The sequence below is a fragment of the Phasianus colchicus genome, chromosome 4 (assembly GCF_987193195.1).
Source record: "Phasianus colchicus chromosome 4, bPhaCol1.hap1.1, whole genome shotgun sequence".
In the NCBI taxonomy this organism is placed as follows: Eukaryota; Metazoa; Chordata; class Aves; order Galliformes; family Phasianidae; genus Phasianus; species Phasianus colchicus.
In genome coordinates, this window is record NC_143439.1 from 39,871,507 (window position 1) to 39,890,772 (window position 19,266).

Consider the following 19,266-nt stretch of genomic DNA (forward strand, 5'->3'; position numbering starts at 1 on the left):
TGTTTTACTAAGTGACATTTTACTCATCTGTGTACTTACCAAGAAATTTGTCTATAACTATTTATCTTGTTAGATAGTGATGTGGTGACACATCATTTTCAGGAAATTTAAAGTTCTTATACTTATGCAATTCTTGCCTCAAGTGTGAATGTGGCTGTATGTTTTTTGTTTGTTTCAAGGATCTTCATTCCATTGGTGTCAGTACCTCTCTAAATTGGTGCCAGATCTACAGAGTATTGTGCAGAAGTGCCCTCCGGTGTTGAGGCACGTGCTTGCTTTCAGGAAATCCTGGTCAAGAAGGCAGAAGCCACTTACTCTGCCTCACAGTTGCTGATTCTTAGCATGCTGCGGGATCAGACTGTGCAATCCTTTCACTGCTCATTATGCTACACTGTTTAAGAAACATGACAACACTTAAGGCAGATGCTCTTTCCTCACTGGTTCTGTTTTGATCTAAGGCATCTTGGTGATGGCTCCACCACACAACTTTGTAGCTGCATCTTTTGCTGGTCCTGCCACTGTTGTAGATAGCTATAAATCTCACCCAACCACTTTACTTGTCAGGAAAGCCTTAGTGTAGGGGAGAAGTCTGCAGGCCTGTTCCTTCATTGTAGTTACAACCAGAGGAGAAAAATCACAGAATGGCTGAGATTGGCAAGGATGTCTCAGTCCATGTGATCCAACCCCTGCTCAAGCAGGGATGCTCAAGGCAGTATGGCCAGGATCATGCCCAGGTGCACTGACCTCTGATTAGTCAAGAGGCACTGGAATACTTACCTCGCCTGGGCAGCTGTGAACAAAGGCAGCATTCAAAGTAAGGACAAATGAAAGGATGAGAGAACTTTGGCTGAAGTTCAGTACTTTCTTAAGCTGGAAGTAGGTAGAGAGTGAGGTACACAGTGGGCTCCATGCAGGAAAAGCTGAAAGGCTTTACGTGTGAATGGTGAAGGTGGGGTACACTGCAGAAACAATTCCCTCCAACAAAGACTGAAGTCTCTCATGTTTCTGTGTATATAGCAGAGTTATTAGCATAACTTCCTACAGTGTTCATTCTAATACCTGTTCTAATATTGCAATAAATGTAGCAAGCTGTGCTATGTTTTGTGGAACAAAGCCTTCCTTCTATTTTCCACTCCCCCATGAAAAAATAAACAAATAATAATGATGGTTAATTAGGGAAAAAAATTATGTTCCATTTAGTGTTTAAATGCTAAATGGAGCCTCACACAGAATTGTAACTTGCTAACTAACATATACAAGTTACTTGGAAATTAACTGTGATGTGCAGCCTTTGTTTTGAAATGTTCACAAAATTTCATTAGTGACATTGTTATGTACTTGAACTCTTTTACTTAGGATTAAGAAACAGTTGTTAATATGATAAGTCCCATTTTCAGTTAGCATTTTCTCTTCTAAACAGATTCTAATGTATTTGCTTTGCTCACGTTTGAGGAAAGCAAAATTTCAGTTGCTCTAACTGGAAAGTCTGCAGGTAGCAGCTCAGGAGTGCAGCTATTGGCATGTGCTCTTGAAAGCTTATTAAGAGAGAAGAGTTTGCTAGAATCATTAGGTTTAATGAATAAAAACCTCCCTGGGATTTTATGCAAATGGTAGATTGTCAAAAACTATATGAAATCTCTGAGAGATGTGAGAAACAGATCACATGGCCTAAAATCAGAGCCACTCTTACAGAATTAGTTTGCTTTTCCTCTGGAGATTAACACATAGCAATTCTGGGCTAAATTTCAAGAAGAATGAGCTCTAACCTGTGCATTTTCCCTTTGGTTGTTTTTCTTAACCTGAAAACAGTCTTATGAGTATATACAGTAAAATGCCAGGACAAATAAAATGAAATTAAATAATCCATTTTCAAGCTTTGCAAACTGCTATTTTCAGTTTGTAAAGAAATCTAAAAATAGCCCTTATGTTCAGCAGGTGCTTGAAGGCACACTCAGGCCCAACTGGTGCACCATTAGCTGCACAGGGGTATTTTCTGCTGTAGCTTTATACCCTTGTGGAGCTGTTCCTGCCCTCTCAGATGTTCTTGTTCACAAGTAGTGCTTGGAACCTCTTTTTAGGTTAGCAGATATGCTTCTGTTTGCTTTACAGCATCCAGGAACTTCAATCTGCTGCTCTTCTCTCCTTCTGCCTCCGTCCAGGACAAATGCTTTCTCCTAGTGCAAGCATGATTCACATTTACCACCCAAATGTTCATTACTTCTTCTAATGTGTCAAGTATGATACTTATAGAAGAGCTGATTTTGTATTTACTAAAACATATAAAATGGTACAAAAATGAAATGTAACCATGCATAATATCTATACAGATTTAAAATCTGTAAGAAAATTAAAGGAAGGCTTGAGGAACTGCATTTCAAGATGCTGCTCTATTGAAGCTTGAACATACCAACTCGCATTAGCTAAAGGCTAACCAGTCAATGATGCATACAATTTGAGTCAGATTTGAAGAATTCTATTGAGTGTATGATTGTACTGAGAAAAGGCATGTGCCTTAACATGTAACAGCATCCAAGGACTAAAAAATACAGCAAATGTGTGTGTGTTGTCAGCTGACTTATTTTAGGTATTATTTCCTGAAGTAACTTGTTATAAAGTTTTACAGCTTCATATTCACTTGTATCTTCTGTCCTGCTTCTTAGTTTTAAGCTAGATTTTTTGAAATATGACTTCGTTCTCTCAGCAGCCTGAAGTGTTTGGTTTTTTTTGGCATTGCACCATTTTCTGGAATAAAGAATCTGAGTAGAAAATCTTTGTAGAAGCCACTATGAACCAAATCTTTCTGATTTTGTTTTCCTTCCTCCCAGATAAAGGACTCAGATTCTGGTGATCTTCAACATCTTGAATAGATAAGAAAGGAGAGTTTAGGATATTACAATTGTCTAAATAATAAAAACCAAGGCTAAATTAATAATACTCATCTGAAATCTTCCCTAACTGTGAGATTTCTCATCTGATGTAATCGAAAAACATTTGTGAGGCTCACTCTGCTTTGACTCAGTAATGCGAGTTACTTGTTAGCAAGATTTTTCTTTTGGGCAAGGAGTATGATTCAAAAGGAATATTTGATACAGTTATGAGCAACTGTAAAAGCTTTACTGGATTTGAAACTACTATGTCTTCGATCTGTTTGCTTTTTCTTTTTCCTGCTCTTTGAATATAGAAAGCTTTTTAACTTTCATGTTTTTTATTAAAAACCATACTGTCTTTCATAGAAAATCCTGTTTGCTTGTAGGTAATAAATTTTTGGCGTTCTGAGAAGAATCTTTTACTGGGAGAACTGTGGGATTTCTTTCCCAGCATTGGTCCAGATACTCAGGATACCACTCCTGGGCTGCTGTAGCATAAAGCAGGACTGGGAGTTGCACAGGGAAAGGCTGCTCCATGGCTCTCTCTGCAAAACCCAATCTGAGTCTGAAATGCATAAACATAGTAAACTGCAGTTGAAAATCTCTCAGGTCCTGTGCTCTCATTTTCTGCTGTCTTGAATTAAGAGCTTACACTGTGGCAGGTGCTTGACTTCAAACACCCACTATAAGAGAGATACTTTTCTTTCTATCTTGGCCCGCAGGGGGATCACATGGATGCAAATCAGCCATGAGACCTCTCATCTGGAAAGGTCTGCCATGGAGGTGTGGGGACAGTGTTTGCAAGTGGTTTAATCAGTGCAGCTGACAGCATGCCGGCTTTCCTACTGGGGGCTTGGGAGGGAGAGAACTCTGCTTTTTACTTGGAACAATTAAAGTGTCATTCTTGCATTCATTCCAGCTAAATATGCTTCCCTCTTGTTTTGATTAATTAGGGAATGTGTGTTAGATTTTAACCTCTGGGCAACCCCTCAGTTTTAATACTGTGTTCTGGGTTATGCACAGGCATAAAGATGACTTCAAGTCTTTTTCTTTGGGATTGATTCACTGGGAAGTACAGTGCATGCAGGAGTGTTTCAAGTGAAGTGGCATACCCTAACTGTGGTATTGCTGAGACTCTCTCCGCCAAAGGGGTTTTCTTATTCTCATGCAGGATTTTGCAGGAGTTGTAGTAGGGACAAGCTTTCTTGCTCAGCAGCATGAACTGTCCTGTTTGAAGTGGGGAGTCATCTAATGATGGAATCATTTCATGGACTGCTGCATGTATGTGCAAACGCTGTACAACTCAAAAAGATACTCTGTTCCAATTAAAAAAAAAAGCCAATGCTGCAGGACTTAAGAGTGTTATTGTCTGCCTTGAGCTAGAGTTAATTAAGAAGATAAAACCAGGAACAAGATCAGCTTTTTTTTTCTTTTTGGAGAACTTGTTGAAATAAATTTTATTTTCTTTCTATTTCTTTTTTTAATCTAAATCCCTTTCAGTCATGGTTAAGTGTGTTAAGCACGGAAGTAGCATGTGAACAGCAGAACATGTAATTTCTTTTTCTGATAACTTGTGAGAAAGTCTTTTGACTCTGGAGATTGTCTTCAACATGTTGGCTGCAGTAAAACTGAATGCAAAAGATAGCTGGTCATGTTTTGTATATAATTAGCCAGTTCTAGTAGCACTCAAATTGAATGGATTGCATTCCCTAAAATGGAACAGTTTCTAGTAACTCCAGAATCAGAATGGGAAGGTTTTTTAAAAATAAAACAAAAAAACAATACAAACACACATTAGAAAAATCCACTTGTGCCAAATTTTCAGCACATTTTGTGTGCCCTTAAATCCCTTGACATCAATAACATTGAAGTCAGTTAATCCTTTGTTGTGCAGTGTGCCAGAACAGTGTATGAACTTCAGTGTAGAAATGTTGAGGTTTCATCATTTGCAGACAAGAAGAAAAAAGAGCTTGCTTTTTTATTTTGGTCCTTTCAGTCTGAGGCTAAAACTTGTACACATTTTTTTTTTTAAGGATTTTTTTTTTTTTTTTTCATAAATTAACAATCAAATCTATTTTATTTGGACATTTCTGCATTTTTCACTTTCTATGGAATTAAGAGGCAGAATGTGTAGTGGTGGCAGTTGTTACTGGTAGGAAGATTCTTTTAGAGTGATTTTCCACACATTTTTGTTTGAGACATCCATAATCTTCTCATTGTTTTAAGATCTTTATGTTTTGTTTTCCCATAAAAACATCCACACTTGTATTTCATCAAGTATGGCAACTTTTTTACTGGGAACTGTATATTTTGGTGCAAACATCATAATCCATGCATTTAAAGTGATGAATTTTGTTAAATCAACATTTAGGAAAAAGTTACTCTAAGCAGGAGGTCCTATTTAATATGTGAGTTATAAACTGGGAGGTCTCCTTAATGGTCCAAATATTTCTTAAGCATATTTAATCCATAAGATTAAAAGGTGATAATGAATTCTTTGTACAGTGCTGAAATTTGAGAGCACAGCCATGAAGTGAGATTATCCAGAATTTTGGCGGTCCTGTGGATTCAACAGTAACTTTTTGTAAAACCTTTATACAGTTCTTTCTTTATCTTAAATGCTTCCTTATGAGATATTTTAATTTTCATTATGTTTTGCTGCTTATGATTTATACCGAAGTGGACAACATCTACCTGATGTTTTGGACCAGAAACCTTTTCTAGTGATGATATGCTAAAGGAAAGCTCTCCCATGTGCCCATCTGGAGGAGAAATACTGACAGACTAGGATTTGTGTGGAAAGCAGTAATGGTGAGTGAGCATCAGACACACAGTACTCAGAGAGACAGAGACTGTGAGGCGCTATATATGCGAAGAGTAGGTTATCACTGAATTCAGGAACTGAGAAGGAATATTTCATCTGCTAAGTATGTATAAAAGTGGTAATTAAACAAGCAATAACTGCTCACTAGTGGAACAGATGATTGCAGTTAATCAAGCTCATCTTTCACAGCAAGTGTAAATATGGGCCATGAAGAAAAGGCTATGTACTGCCTGTTCAGTAAAGGTTGTGTTGTTATGTGAAGGATTGATGTGTTCAAGTCACCTAAGTTATTCAAAACCAAAACCAATTTTCAAGATACTGAGCAGGCAATTTCTTCCCACAGTATTGGAATATCAGGTGTTATCAAGCTCATTGGAGTGTATTTGGATTTCATAAAGAATATTCTCTTTCCTCATAGAATATTCTCTTCTTTACTGGTGCTAGTAGCAGACTCTGATGTGCCACACCATCTAAAAGGGATTTACTATTTTATTTTGCGCAGGGCAAAGGTTCCAAATGTGAATGCAGCTTCATTGATACTGCAGCTTTTCTATACATATATTTTTTGGAGGAGTGTGTTATTAATTCTATCGGTTAGTGACAAGGATGTTACTCTTGCCTAGAAGGTGAGCTCTTGGTGTAATCTCAGAAAGCAGCATTTCCAGCTCCTGATGTGAGCAGTAGTGTTGAAGAAGCAGAGAAGCACAGCAAGCTTTGTTTTGTTCAGATGCTTGCCTGGCAAACTTCTTGTCCTCTATGTGATCCAGCAGGGTTTGTACAAACTTAAACAGATCCTGTATATTTTTGAAACAAGCGGAAGTAGTGAAGTGCAATAGCAACTCTGTTCTGACCTTTCTCCTCAATCTACTCATATATTTTGTTCCTACAACTAAATTTTGTAGGCTATGCAATATTTTCTTCCTGATGTTTTCTATCCAGCACAGGCTGTTCTGCCTCTTTATGTTGTTACCTGTATTCCAATCCATTTGTGAGGCCCTCCCCTGGTTGGTTTGTTTTCTCAGCAGTGTTTCTTTCCAATCTGTATTTCCAATCCTAGAGTATAAAAAGGAATTGAGTAAACTCTCCTTTCAGTGCTTGCTCATTTGCAAAGGTAATCCACTTTGCCTGAGACATGCTTGCTTTTGCATAGCATATGATTAAATTTGACTCCAGTATCTTGCCTGAGATCAATTGCTCATTTTAGCTTTTTTTTTTTTTTTTTTTTTTTTTTTTTTTTTTTTTTTAAATTCCTTCCTTCCCCTAAGCATCTTGGGGATTTTTGTTGTTGATTTTTCTCTGGCTTCATATCACTCATGTGCTACCAAAGTAAACTTGACATTCAAGTAGGATAATGTTATCAGTTTCAGGTTGTACTGTACTGGATACATGCCACTTTATTTTCCTCCTGTCAGCAAATTAGGCAGTCTGTAGTCATGCAAGACAATACAATAAGCAAAAGAAAGAACGGTGTGCCTTTTCTGTGTTTATTTGTGTTAATTAAACCTTTTCATTGGTGAGGCAATGGTTAGATTTCTTTTGTAAGGAGTATCTGTGTTTCAGCTTGGTGTTGAATACTGCTGAGTTGATACATGTTCTTGCAGAGCCTTGATACAGCTGTCAGTAGTGGACACTGGTTCTGTATTGGTCTTGACTCTAAGATCAGCCAGTCTTTTTGAATGTGTGAATATTAGTTATTTTCAGCATGAATTTTTAATCTCAATTTTGGTTGGTACAAATGCCTCACAAATATTGACGTACAATACTTTTAAGTCTTTAATTAAATTTGTTATACTCAGTAAACAAAACCTTTGTTTCACTAGATATACTGTCTGCAAATCCATGCTGTCTGGCATTAATTTAATAACTCTTTTTGCTTATATATCAATTGAATCCCCTGAAAATGCTTGCTTGGTCTGGATGTCAAATTACAGATGGCCTTAAAGTTACATGGGCTTCCTTTGCAGATTGACACATTTATTAACTATCATCAAGGTTTGTTTTTGGCATTATAGGCCTTATTTTTCCTGCACTGGTAGCTTTTTTATCTCTTTACCCAAGCTGTTTAGGATTTATGCTATGATTTATTGAGTGCAAAGTGGTACCTCACCTTACTCTCATGGAAGTCATGCCAGTAGCAGTAAGGAAACTTGAGAGAACACAGAAGTAAATACTAACAAAAGTGTTTTATTTCTTGATAGAATACATGACTACTTTCTTCTTTTGAACTGTCATTTTTCCAGGCACTGAGCACCAACCATGAATACTAATAACCAAGTAATTTTCTAGAATATGATCTGTTTTTGACATTGCAGAGCAAGTCCAGTGATGCCTTAGGTGGTGGTATGCTGACACTAAACAGATCATAAAGCAGGTGTGAAAGATGCAATTGGATATGCAAGATGAATTTAACCGATAAGGTTTGGGGGCAGAAAAAAGTTTAAGCTAACAAGCTAATGGGGCTTTTTACTGATATTATACTTTTCTAGCCAGTATTGTCTAAGTATACAAAGAAGCAAGGCTTGCAGGAAGAAGTAATATAACTTGTTTTTGCTCTTCTTTTCCAGTTAAATTGGTGGATATTGAGCATATCTGCTGCCTTTTAAAAACCTATTCTCACAAAAGTGTTCAAAATATCTTTTTTTTTTTTTTTTAATTTTATCCCTCATTTTATCCCCCATCACATTGAGGAGTAAAGCAAATGCTTAGCTACTGGGCAAGTTAAACCAAAACACTTAGGAAATAGAAATTATTGTCAAATATTCTTTTCCTGTGCTGGAACAAAGATCATCTGGATGCAGATTTTGCAATTTGCAATTGCAGAAAACAGCAATAGTTAACTTGGAGAGAGATAAAGGATTCACATCTTTGAACACTTCTCAGTATCTTTTCCTTTTGCCTGCATGGCACTTTGTCAGCTCTATTTTCTTCAGTGCTAAAATTCTCAGTGTTAGAGATTTTGCCTTCTGATATAGCTTAAGGAAATCTTTGAAGTAAGGTACATTAGCATATAAGCTCTGGCACTCTTTGGTTACACATGGGTCAGGATAATAAATGTTTGTTCAGGTGCCCTGTACTAGGAGTGTTTTCTGTCTTGTCACAATGCATTAACGGTTCTGCCATATTTTTGTTAAAGTACTTGTCAAATTTCTCAGTCCTGGGCTTATATTTTTTGGTTTCTGAACCCCTAAATTATAAATCTTGAAAGTTATTTTGGTGTTGCCTACTTTAAGTCAGAATGAAAGTGTTCCTTGTGTGCATACGAATGTCTGCCTCTTTTGAGGGATTTCTCTCTGACCGTCAGATGAAATGGAAACAGATCAATCATCTGCCACCTATGGCGTTAGATACAGCAAGCTTTCTCTCTTACAGATTCAGTTTAAAATGCTTGTTCCTGCTACATGATGAGCATCTACATTTGGGAGCTGGTATCATGCTTTTGTAGGGTAGCCCATACATTTAGGTATACAATTGGATTTATCTAGACCGGATGTAAGGAAAAAGATTTTTACAGTAATGCTGGTGAAGAACCAGGTCAGGTTGCCCAGAGAGTAGTGGATGCCACATCACTGGAGACACTCGGGGTCAGTCTTACTCAGATGGGGCTCTGAGCACCTGATGGATCTGTACATGCCTCTGTTTCTTGTAGGGAAGTTGAAGTAAATATCTTTAAAGGTCCCTTCCAACTGAAATAATTTCATGATTTAATGTGGCTTGTATCTGGGCAGTGAATCTGAAAAACTCTAAATATTGTGAATTGGTGAGTTGTGCAGTTGCTCTGAACATTATAAACTTGATATGAAGAAAATTTTGGGGATTAATTGTACATATGTAAGCCATCTCTGCAGTGGCAGTGCATTAAGTATAAGAGCCTTCCTCCTGGACTCTAGCACACTGTTCTGCACAAATGGATAAGATAATTTTCTGTCTGAAAAAAAATCTATTTTGGAAAAACAGAACACATTTAGACTACCTGGAATGTATGGTAACTCCTTTTTTTTTTTTTTTTTTTTTAAGCAGAGAATGATTCTGTATGCAAATGAAACATTTGAAAGTATATTTTCTTACTTACTATATTGGGGCAGATTATATTATTTTCCCATACTATTTTTTTTCCTGTGGCTTAAGATGGAGTTTACTTTGGCTTTTGAATGAAATCAAATGTCTGCAAAAATAACCCAAGAATAGAACATCTCCTTTTGTGGACTATCGAATGTGTCCACGTATCAGAGAGATTCTAAACTTTTGTTTTTCCTGGTTCTGCTGCATTTAAGCTCTCATTTGCAATATTGAATTAATGTAGGAGTTTGAAATCAATTACGAAAAAAGTGAATGACAGCTTGCTTTGGCTGTAAAGCTGCATACTCATATTTTTGGCAGTAGGAAAAAAGGGCTGATTAGAAGAATCTATTTCCTGTATGTTTAAATATAAACCAGATACTCAGTCATGAAAAAAGTCATTCACTATTTTCCAAAGACTTTTTTCCCCCCAGTGTGAAATGGTAGTTTGAATGAAAAATTGGGTAATGTATTATTAGTCCCCTTACATAGAAAATAAGCATCAAGAAAAGGCAGTTGTACTAATTCTTTCCTTCCTTTGTGGATTCAGATTGTTTCTGGCTTTAAACAGACAATTCCCTAATGGCCACACTAGTGGTTTTAAATTTTCATAGCAAAAGTGAAAATGTAATTACAATAAGTGAGTATCAGAAAGATTTCAGTTCAAGCAGTGTTTTCTGGCACTTCCGTTTTCACATCATTTTTCAGAAATGAAAGTCTGATCTATTACTGTAGGTGATGTGAATCCTACCTGTTGATGATTCTACTTTCTTACCGTCTTCTTTTTCAATATTTATGTTGCCATTCATATTTAGATATGAGAACAGATTTTTTCTAACTCTAGTGTGTGAGGACTTCTATTTGGTGCTCCTCTTCCCTAAGCCTGTGTACAACTGCTGCTGTTTTGTTTTTGTTTTTTTTTTTCTGAACTGCTTGAGTGGCATGGGTATCTGAGTAGCAAGGGAATCTTAAGTAGTCAGGAAAAAAAGATTGATTATGGGTAATAATTGAATGCGCAGTTACAGTCACATTCAGCTACTTCTTTTGTTCCAGTGAATTACATAATTGGGTTTTTTATGACATGATAGGGAAAGTGTAATATTCACAGGCCTGTTTATCTAGAGAATCGCTGCTTTCTAAGAAGGTTCCATGAAGTAGAAGCAACTTGATGTCCCTGGTGGCTCTACAGCCAAACTGACATCAAGGAACAGAAGCAATGGAAGAACTAGAGATGCTGTGCTTGATGAATGTAATCAGGGCTACTGTTTTCATCCCAACACATGCTTCTGCAATGCTTTTCAGAGTGAGTCCTGCCTTCCCTTCTGTCTGGAAATAACCAGCACTCTGTGCTACAGATAACAGTTCCAGAAATTTATAGAGCTTCTGCAGAAGGAGGAAGGGCCATTACATTTATGTGTTATGGAAGAAAAGAAATACCTAGAAAAATGTGGATAATACAGGCTTGCTGTGATGAGCAGCTTGATGCTTCTTCAGTCCTGTCTCCTCATTGCTATGTGAATCCTTTCTTGAGACAGACGTAGCCCTCTTCCACTTAGGAGGAATTATAACTGAGTGTCTTGTGTCTAAGAATAATTTATGAAGGGAACATTGGATGGCAGTATCCCACAGAAGTCACAGGAGCAGCAAATGAAGGATCCATCTTGTTCATTCTAACCTACTTCCTACAGTTTAGCGTAAGAATGGAGAAAAAAGCATTCTACAATTATATTGATGTTTGCTATATGAATTGTGACTTGAGGATGCAAACTTGAAGGCAAACAATGATACAGAAACACATGATTGGGTTTTGAGCTGCTCATATTGCAGTTATGTGGCTGCTAAACCTTCTTCAAATGCAGGCTTGTTGTTTCCATTAAAGGATTTTACAGGGCTCCGTACGCATCATATCTTACTAAGCTTACCATCTTGGATCTTAGGAGGGGCTTTGAGCACAATGCCAGGGCCCCCAAGGCACAACTTATACAGTCTGTGGGTGGGCTGGGTGAATCTGATGCTCGTTGCCTATACACAGACCTATATGTGAGTACCCCTGGATGGAACTCAAAACTCCTCATGGATGACTATGTCTGGAAAAGTATGCTCAGAATATTTATTTCATTGGTTTGAAATCAAGATGAAGGCTGCAGCTGGAATGGTTTTCAGGGTGGGGCAAGCTGTTTCCCAGCTTGGGTGGCACCTCTGCACTGCAATGGTAGCATCCCCAAGTGCAGAAACCTCTGACCAGCCTAACGTGGTACAGTTGTTTGAGGGAAGTGTGTCCTGCTTAAATGTAGACAGACTTCTTGTTCAGGGGATGTATGGGCAGATAATGCAACTTGATCAGTTCTCTATTGCCTGCATAGTCATGGGTACTTTAGGGCACATGGGAGAAATGAATGTGCTGTGCTTCAGACTCTCATGTGTTTTCACTTCAGTCACAATTAAAGGATTCATCAGCAACTGAAAGAGACCCTTAATCACAGTATGGCTGATGTTTTTAGTACTGACATTCTGAATAACAGATTTTCTATTTTGGAGACTAAATTTTACAATATGAGGTGAGTAAAGCTAAATGGAATAAAAATGCACAGCATACTTTTTCCTCAATGAACACAGAGTTAAAACCAGCTGCTTACTAAACTTCACTCAGAGATTAGGTCAGTGAAGATACAAAAACAGTAAGCTTTTAATATAATGATAAAATATTCTGCTTCTTTATTTTTAAAGAAACAAAACATCCAAGAGATTATATGCAGGCAAGAAGCACTTGAAAGCGCCTCCTAATATAGAGAGCTGGTATTCTGTTGAACTTCAGGTGGGAAGATGAAAAGCCTCAGATAAAGAGGAGAGAGAGAAAACAAGCAGCTCTATCTAAAACCAAGCTTTACCAGATCATTGGAGAGCATTTGGGAATTGGTAGGGCAGTGTTGAAAAGACATTGTCAAGTTAAATTTTTTTTCTGTGTAATTAGTTAACAAAAAAAAAGAAAGCTTATAGTTTTTCATGTTTGCCAGTGTTGTAATTCTGTTCTGTAATACTTTTTTGTTTCTCTATGCTGATGCAGTTGATATACAGAAGGAGGAAAACTCAGAAAATAAGGGGCATTATTGTAAGAGGAAAAGGTAGGTGTAAATATAAGGCTGGAACATACTTGAATCTTTTCATCATGTGGAAAAAGCCAGTTACGATTCAGCAATTGCTTTAGACTCTCAAATTTATTTATTACGTGAAGGCTACAAGAAATATTAACCAACAGATAGAATGTTTTATTTTTGCATTATTATTGTTTAGCTTTGCATGTTGACTCATCTGTCATTGCTGTGGTGTACCACCAAGACAGAAAGTGATCTGATTCCTTTGACATGATTGCTTTATGATGCAGTGTACTGCCTGGTTAGCTTGATGTTTCCACTAATGGGAAAGGAAAGAGGAAGAAGTAGTAGAGAAGCAAAGAGGAATGGGAAACTGTGAGTTAGCCATGAATTTTCCCTCTCCTCAAAGGGCTCTCCCATCCTTTACTAACTAGTCACCTTTCTGCACTGCATTATAGGACTGGCCATGTCCTTGGCCTGTTCCTGGTTACACTGGCACTTGGGGCACCATATATTCCTGCTGCAAAATCACTGCAGGCAGAGTAGCTATGCTGCTGCTCCTGGCACTAGTTACCAAGTCTGTGAAGCAGGAGCGCCTTCCTCTGAATTTAACAGGAATGCAAAGCTCTGAACATTTTCCAGTAAGTGTAGTCCTGCTCACTTGCAATGACCAGGTTTATCTGTTTACTTGATTCAGTTTGTATAGATTAATTTTCTTTTTTGTAATGATTTTTGATGTGAAAGAACTGAAATTTCACATTCACTGCCAGATTTGTTCAGATTTCATGAAGAAGGTAATTTATAAGTTTTAGTAGTGATGGAAATTAATTCTTTTCTCAAATATTAAAAGACAATTTTGCATTATGCAGGCTCTATAGGACAGAGTGCAAACTTACTTAGGGGACAGACTCCAAACCTTTTATTTCCATAGCAGAGCAGTTTCTCAGCCTGTTCATGCTGGAACATCAAATGAAGAGCATGCTGGTGCCAGCTGGGATGGGAGGCATCTGCCGCTGCTTGGGGTTGTGTTTCAGTTGACAGGTGGAAGTCAGGATGGCAATGAGAATGTCTTTGATGCAGTATTTAACATGTGCCCTTTTCCTAAAGGGAGAAGATCAAACAACAGGAAGCAGCTTCCTTGATTCTAAAACAAAACCTGGCTTCTCAGCCTGCCTTCTGTGCAAAAATCTGCCCCTCTTTTTTTCAGAGTGGGAACAAACTTGTTATTTCCCTGCTGTGCATTGAAATCCGTGTTGATTTTGCTCCTCTGTGAGAGCATCACATAGGAAATGGAGCTGGATCCAAGCCAGCTCCTAGTCTCTGAGGGACACCTGTCCTTTCACAGAAGGGAGAGAGTGAAAGCCTCCTATCCTTCCTGTGTAGTTTATGCCTTGCCTTTGCTTCAAGTAAGGAAAGTAAATTCTGGAGTTGGGAAACCTGGCCACAGACCAGAGTCTCTTGCATATTTCTTTTATTGTCCCTGTGAGCGATGTGTTTCGAGACCCTGGCAGCTCCCATTATGCATATAAACCAGATCACACCAGGTGGCCCAAGAACTGCAGTGTGTTTTGTTGAACAAACCAGTCGGAGGGAGCAGAAATGTAGCTTACTGCTTGCACTAGTCTTTGAGCTGCGGCTTTCGTTGTCTCAGTGAACATCAAAAAAAAGTCTGCTTAAATGGTCCTCTATTTAGCTGGGTGACTGGTACAACATCAGCCTTGGAAGGAGTTGTGATTGCTCACATTTAAGCCGCATCTAAGATATTGAGAAGGTAAGTACTGAAAAATAAGGATTCAGGGGGTTGGGACTAGATCCATTCCATGATTCTGTCACTTCTACCAGTCTGCTTCTTTCACTTCAACTGAACCTGTTGTGTTCAGTTGTGTTTTGGCATATTCTCTATACTGTAAATCTAAAGTGTAATTAACTTATAAAAGAAGGCAAGAGAAAATACAGATTATGCAGATGAAAAGGAAATATTACATGTGGAACCATACTTTTCTTTTTGAGATATTTCTTGTGACTCAGAAAATTGAAAACGATGGAGGATATAGGAAGCGTATTAGATTGTGTTTGTGTGGATGACCTAGCATTTGCAGTTGCTTGGTGTTGTGAATGTAGACTGCTTTTCAAGCTTGGATATAGCAGAGCAGTCTTTCTGTTGTTTTAAATGTAGGCATATAATATTTTGGTTTGGAATGCAGTAATGCACCATGTGTGTACAATACATTCAGAACAATATAAGTCAGGTTCTGCGCTTTCATTTTTTTATTTTTAATGCTATGTTAATTAGTCTGAACCATCTTGTTGAAATGTATTCAAGGTCAGCACTGCATGCTGAGCTGCTGGTGTTACTGTATTACTTTTCCTGTTCAGGCTTACTTGATTTGAATGAAGAGAGTGAAGGCACCTGGCAGTAACACACTGTGTACCAGGTACTTCTGCTTCTGAATGTCAGGGAATCATACAGCAGCTACTGGAAAGCAAACACTTTGCATGTTACAGCATTCATGCTCTTGCTAGTGGCTTGATCACAAAATCTTTGTCATCCAGGACAATGTAAGTAGGCACCTCATGAAAACTGAAATGAATCAAGCCACAGAAGTTATGATTGTTTGCTCATATGACTACATTAATGCAGAATGTAGTGTTAGTTATGTATATTTGTAATGAGCTAATATAATGAAAAAATCCCTTTTTCCCTGTGTTTTAATACATTATACCACGTTTGATCTCTTTCTGTGAGCATGGGAAATCATACTGCATGAGTGTGTTTTTCTGCTGCATAAAAGAGAGAGCAAATAAGAAGTTGTTCCTCTTTCACTTATGTAAATAGGTTCCACATTAGCAACTGGGGAAAAGATGAAATATTTTTATGCCTGTAAGCTAGACTTCAACTAATACAAGTGCTGTTATGTGTAATCTCTTAATTTATATGGGTAACAAACTCAAGGGTGAGATGCCCCAGATCTGATTGCCATCTTGAACCAGCATAAAGCAGATGGACAGCAGCAGCTCTGTGTGCAGCCACTGCACTGGTGTCAGCGTGAGATCAGGATCAGAAACATTTACATATTCAAGATAAGAAGGTGAAACTTTATATTTGTTTTTCTAGTTTTGAAAGAAATGTAAAGGAAACCATATCTTAAATGGGTTTCTACCTTTCATTTTCCTACCATCTTTCTTGTACTGTAACTTATGAAAAAAGGCTACATTTTTTGCTCTAACATTCCAACTTCAGAAAATGAACTTTCTCTGATCAGTACATCTGCTACTGAGGGTGTACAGCTAGGTGTCTGTAATAAGTATACAATAGGGCATCTCTGGTCTTTGGACAGTGAACAGGATATTCAGAACTGAGCACTATCAGCATCTGAAATTAGCACTTGTTTCCTCTGCGTTTGGGACAGACGAACATACTAATTTAATGATGAACTTTTGGCTCTCTTGAATTTTGAACTGTGGGGAAATAAATGTGAATTTTACATGTCCTTTTTATTTTAGGTTAAATTAAAAAAAAAAAAAAAAAAAGACTTGCAACATGATGGGTTTTGTTTTGAGTCTCTGGATGTGGTATGAACATTTTGCTTATGAAAATCTCTGTATAGAAAGAGAAACAAGGGTCTTAGCCTTTGCTCAGTTGCAATGTGTGTCCTTAACCTAAAGTCATGAAGTATGAGATTTTTTATGAAACTGAAGGTACCATCTGAATGCAGATGAAGATTCAAACAAATTACTTTGCTAAAATAAATAATAAAATGCAGCTGGGAGGTGTAAGACAAGGCTGCAGCATAACAGGATATTAGAATTATGCAGCCTTTTAAAGGAAGGTAAGATAATGCAGAGGCAGTGCAGCAGATTTTAGAATTGAGTTAGGCACCAGATTATGCTTCCTTTTTATATGGTTTTAGGCAAATAACTGAAACTCTAGTCTTCAATTTCCCATATATGAATACAATGAGATAGTGTTTTCTACTTGCATTAGAAAAGTGAATGTTTTTTTCTCAAAAAATGTGTAATTTATTCACACTATGTGCTTTAATGTGGAGCAGGATGTTAAGATATGCCATTTGTATAAATGTTTTTGTGGCCTACTGAAATGAAAATCTTTACTTGAGTTCAAATTGAAATTCTTACGTCTGACCAACCTTTATCTATAAAGTAGCTCAATAAAAAGTTATAAAATAAATGTTTTAGTTTGTAGGGGGTACTGAAGAAGTACTTGTTTTTCTCAGGGCAACTTTTTTGTACCCTACTTTTATATTATAGCACTTCACTGCTGAGATCTTATTAACATAATCATCCATTACATTTTTAAATTTCCAGGTAGGATATATTTTTATTTCATATGATCAAATTTTGTGTTTGGATTGCCTGAGTGTATATAATCTTCTGAATATGTGAAAATAATTACTGTGCAAATTGCTTGGTAATCTCCTTCCATAACAGTTTCACCAGAGGAAGCAAAAATATAGGAATAAAAAATAAATAAAGAAATTTGAACTTGAGTCCTCCTCCCATTTCTAGGTTTTTGTTTGTTTGTTTGTTTTGGTCATACTGAGTACAGAGCAGAAACAAAACTTGAAGAAGCAAAACAAATAGGAATGTGGACCAGTGTGCATGGCTGTCTTCTCAGTTCCTTTCAAACCAGCACATTCCTCTGGGGCAGAGATCCTCTATCTGAAAACAAAACTTGGACAAAGTGCAAATCCTTCATTTCCTGAAATCTCCTTGTTTAGGCCAACAAACATGCAGGTCAGCGTGGAGGTTATGGAACTGAAACTGAACACCATCTCCTTTTTCTTGGTCAATGAAGTGTAATTTGAGTCTTCTGCTTGTGTATCCTGCTTGCAGAACTGTCTCTGGAAACAAAGTCTGGACAGTGGTTCCTGGAGATACCTGAGCATAAAATGCTTTTACTGCCAATGGTCAGCTTAGTGGTGTGCAGTTTAGGGAGACCATGTGTAAATTTGCTGTGTTGGTTGAGGTGCGGTTAAAGACAACTTGTGCTGTCGATATGTAGCTATCTTGAAAGAAAAATAAACGAATGAAATTTGAGGTCTGCAAATGTTCAATATCTTATAACAGCTCTTCTTGGGCTGGCAATAAGTGAATCTCTCTAGAAAATCAAGTCAGCAAAGAGTCTTCAGTGACTGATAACTGTAGAGTTTTACACAAGACTGGCCCTAAATACAGATTGAGGGGCAGTAGATATAATTGCTGGTGATATCCAGTAGTATTTTCAGATGTGTAAGAGACTGAATTTGTAACTTGTGCCTTATCTGGGTGGTACAGCATACAAATATGTATGCTGTTTTGACTTGAATATCTTTGCTGTGTCTCTGTAGGTTTTTAGATAGGGAGAAACTAGTGCTAATAGTGTTTTGTTTAGCTACATTTCAGGATGCTAATTAATAATTAGGCTTTACTGATTATTCTCTAGGATGAAATTAGATCTATATTTTAAGCAAACATTTTAACTTGTTTTTACTGATGGGTTAGTTAGATGGGAATTGAGTGTATCTGGGCCCAATCATGTACCTCTTCCCCAAGTGCCTAATTCAATTGATTGGGTTGTTTAGTAACAAGAAATAGGATGTTAGCAGGATCTTAATTATTTAATCTAACCACAACACAGTCATTATGAGTAATATGTAGAGGTAGATCAAAGCTTACATCTCTGTGTTTGAACAGAAATGCTAGAGAAGGAAAGAGGTACTTCTTATTAGTGAGTCAATATGTGATATTGTACAGTTTTTGCCAAAGAATTGCTGCTTGGTATAAGTCACATGTAAAAATCATGCCACAGCATAGTAACAAAAAAAATAGCTGTCAGTTTTCTCATATGTGATTGAATTACAAGGCTCATGTTAAAGTTAATGTAATGTAATGTATATCCTTCTGTTCTATTATAGGTTACACCCATTTTACTTAGACTACAAGACGAAGATTTCGTGAAAATTGAGATCTTCAGGTAAGGACAGAACTCATTTTTTAACAAGTGTGGACTTAAGAAAGAAAAATATTGCCAGCATTAACTGAACACAGAGGGTGGTTACTGTTTGTGATCTAAACTTTGAAAAGCTGAAGAAAAGTCACTTGAAATGTGTTGAAAGTGATGCAAGCTATAGTAAACAGGTTACTTGAAAAAGACATAGATATATACTTTTGGATGGTTTTACTATTTTGAATATTTGGTACCTAGCATGTCTTTTGAGGAAGGAATGGTAAAGAACTGTCTTCGGACAGAAAAATGGGAGTGAGCTGAGAAGGTGGCTCATGGGCAGCTCTCTGATACCAGGTTTTAGCAAAATGACTAGTGCAGATTGCTTGTTGTAGTCTCTCTCTTATGTTTTGGGGAGCTTTGGCAGACTCAAACTTCATGTTCAGGAACTGTTCTTATTCCCCTAGGGACTGTTGCTAAATA

At 37.3% G+C, this 19,266-nt stretch overlaps 1 protein-coding gene across 7 annotated transcripts in view; it reads left to right on the plus strand.

Annotated features, from left to right (window-relative positions):
* The window catches only part of BMPR1B (bone morphogenetic protein receptor type 1B), a 237,789-nt gene that overhangs the window by 68,564 nt on the left and 149,959 nt on the right, over positions 1-19,266 (plus strand). For 5 of the 7 annotated variants that reach the window (XM_090139295.1, XM_090139296.1, XM_090139294.1 and 2 more), the window contains one exon: positions 18,755-18,813. The gene's annotated coding sequence lies outside the window, so the exon portion shown is untranslated. Of the gene's footprint in view, positions 1-15,755; positions 15,929-18,754; positions 18,814-19,266 lie in introns of those variants that run through there. The other 2 variants (XM_090139300.1, XM_090139297.1) reach the window with 1 other exon arrangement.